The sequence below is a fragment of the Hipposideros armiger genome, unplaced genomic scaffold (assembly GCF_001890085.2).
Source record: "Hipposideros armiger isolate ML-2016 unplaced genomic scaffold, ASM189008v1 scaffold_445, whole genome shotgun sequence".
NCBI classification, from domain to species: domain Eukaryota; kingdom Metazoa; phylum Chordata; class Mammalia; order Chiroptera; family Hipposideridae; genus Hipposideros; species Hipposideros armiger.
The window spans coordinates 266,400-269,752 of NW_017731795.1; positions in this window are offsets into that span (position 1 = coordinate 266,400).

Genomic DNA, 3,353 nt, shown 5'->3' on the forward strand with positions numbered 1-3,353 from the left:
GGGCTCATCTTGGGAACTGGTGCTGGGAATTCTGGAATAAGTAGGATTGATTGAACTTGCAGCTGGGGTGTCTAGCCCCAATCTGTGATTATGGTTCTATGATGTTCAGAGCCTAGGCCTAGGAGCCGACATGCGTAGTTTCAAAGTCCAGCCTACCACTTAGGAGCGCTTATAAGCTGCATAACCCTTGGTGCCTCAGTTTGTTCATGTGTAGAACGTGGGTAAGGTAGAAGCTACTGTACAGATCTGTTGGGAAGCTTAAGGAAGTTAACACATGTAAAGTCTTAGAACAGCGCTGGGCACAGAGAGGTTATGATTGTTAGTTGCTATTATTGTGTTTACTATTTTAGAGACCCTGCACCTATTTCATTAAGAAACAACATGATGCAGCAGAAAGGACGTTGGGGCAGGACATTGGGGTCCCCAACCTTCTGAACTTCACCTTGTCCATCTGTAAACTAGGAGCGAGGATGCCTGTTTTTTGTTTTTATTTTTGATTTTATGATGTGTGGATTTCTTTGGCTTGCTGGGAAGATAGCATTAGATGCAAGAGGCCCATGGCCTAAGCAGACCTAACAAGGCATAATTTTTCTACTCTCAGCCTCTGATTCAACTTTCTCTCCTTCCTGCCAAGTGGATCAAATTCAATTCAGGCATTGAACTGGATTGCTGAAGGTCAATACTGAGATGTTAACTCATGGGACTGCACCACCATCCGGCTCACAGGGCCAGCCTTTTCTGGGTTATCAGCAATCTCGTGATTTGGTTACAGAACCCCATTTTAGATTTATGTGGATTGACTTGGCATCTCTGCTGTGACATATATCAAACATCAACTATGTCACTCATCACCATCTCACATGTGCAGTTACCTGCCATTTGTCGGCATATGACAACACCCTCTCCTGTTCGCTGTGGCTGGAAACTTCATTGATTCCAGGGACTTGCGGGGCTGGGGTGTAGCGGGGTCAGGGCCGGAGATGATACTTGACCCTTTCCTGGAGATGGGGTAGGTACCATATTTACAGCAGGACCGTCGGCTGAGCTGAGCAAAAGGAGAAAGAGAAAAAGGTAACATGTACTCAGACCTGAGTTTACACTGAGCATGCACAGGGAAGCATGGGAAACTGCTGACCAGCCCAAAGCACACTCTACTAGCCACAGGGAGTTGTGTTTGTTTAGAGGCGGCTTGGTTCAAGTTCATCTGGTGAGGATTCCATCCCCCACGAGGGTCAGCATTGTGTCTTCTGTCTCTCACTCACCAGCTAATTCCCTACATGCACTGTGTCCTGGACGTGTTTTGTTCAAAATGCATCTTTCTTTTCCCCCTCGGCAAAATAGAGCAGAGCTGACAAGAAGTTATGATAATTACTCCTTAAACAATAAATCACTCTGCAGCTGAACTGTGGTAACTCGACGTGGGGTATAAGTGTGTTTTAAGGGAACCGTCTCCAGACAAATGCCACCAAGTGCTGTGACGACAGCTGCACAGACGTGCAGACAAGGCTATGTTGATCCCAGTGCCGACTGCCAGGCTGTGGGAACTTTCCCAAACAGCCACTGTGAGGTCCTGGAAAGAGAGGGGACCGGCTCCTCGCTCTGCTGCTGTTGGTCCTTGGGGGAAGTGGAGGGAATAAGAACAAGAAGGAAGGCCTTCAGTTTTTTCTCATTCATTCATTCATTCATTCATTCACGGATTCATCAGGCCCAGGCTGACATTCAGCCAGCACATGTCCGTGTAGATGACTGGTGTTTATAGCCAGCATGTAAACTGACCGTTGCTGCCTTTGCTTTACCAGGTGTTAATTATTGTGATGATTGCCCCATTAATCAAGTTTACTGAGCACCTGCTAGTCTCTAAGCACACTGGAAAGTATGGAAATATAAAAATAAATGGGCTTGGTTTTGTCTTCAAGGAACATACAAACTAGAGGGCGAAACATAGCTGCTTAAAGAAAAAACAATACCTTAATTTGATCTAAGTAGAAGTAGCAACATGGTCCAGTGTTTGAAGGACCAAGGGAAGCTTCTAGAGCAGGACATGGTGAGTGGGACTTTGAGGAAGGAGAAAGAAACACAGGATCATGGGAGAGCACGGTCCATTTGGGAAAGGACAGCTGTTGTGTGGATTAGGGTAGGGGGTACCGGTATGGCATGACCTGCGCCTGGGGACTTGGCAGGTAGCATAACAGAGCTTGAATTGATTCTTGCAGTTCCCTTGCTAAAATTTTTAAGCATGAGAGTGATGAGATTATATTTGCAACATAGAAAGTCCTCTCTAGCTCAAGAACAAAATAACACATGGCAAGAGAGAGAAACTAGTTAGAAAACACCATTCATTCATTCAATAAATTTTTTTAATGTCTATTATGTGTCATGTGACAAGCTAGGTGCTGGGGATATAATAGTGACCGAAAGAGTTTACAATGTAATGCGAGAGTTGGGTTTAAATACATAGACACCAAAATAAATATATATTTACAAACGGTGGTCAGGGTTATTAATGGAACTCCACCATGCTATATACAAATACACAGGGGGAGGGACTTCATTTCAGTGGGTGGGCAAGGGAAGAACTCCTTAAGGAATGGCATTTATTCTGAGACCCACAGGATAAGTAGGATTCATCCTGGCTCCTCGGCAAAGCAAGACTGGGAATGGGGAAACCTGTCGGGTAGCTGTTCAATTGTCCCTGGCAGGGATGAGGTGGTGGCACTGGAAATGTGGGGAAGAGAGCTGATTTGAGATGTGTTTTGGAGATAAAGTTGGCAGGACTGCTGCAGTCTGGGTGAGAAGAGATGAGGCTATGAACCAATTTAGGAAAAGGCTGCATGGTTTTGAAAGAGGCGATTTAGAAAGGAAAACCCTTAGGGCTTGGAGATGAATGGTGTGGGCCGTGGGTCAGAGAGAGCAGAGCTTAGGATGATTCCTGGATTTCTGGCTCAGTAACTGGGATGGACAGAGTCACGATGAACCATAAATGGGGAGGGGGGGTAGGGAGGTGATGATTGCTTTAGTCAAGAGGTGTCTGAAATGCCCATAGCACATCCCAAGAGATATGTCTACCCAGTAGGCAGGCAAGGCTTGGGCTGGGTAGCATATAGCAACCAAAGTATGAGGGTAGATGAGTTTAACTAGAACATGTGTAAGATTTGGGCAAAACCACTGCTGAGCCAGGTGCCTGAAATGTGACCTGATCCCATGGTGCTAAGTGCCACCCTTTCATCAAGTGTGAAGGCGAGAGCAAGAATGGTGGTAAATTAATAACTGCATCATGATATCTTTCTTTACTCTCCAAGTGACTCAAAGTTAGGGGACAGTCACAATTCAATGCAATTTCATGAGCAGCCCAC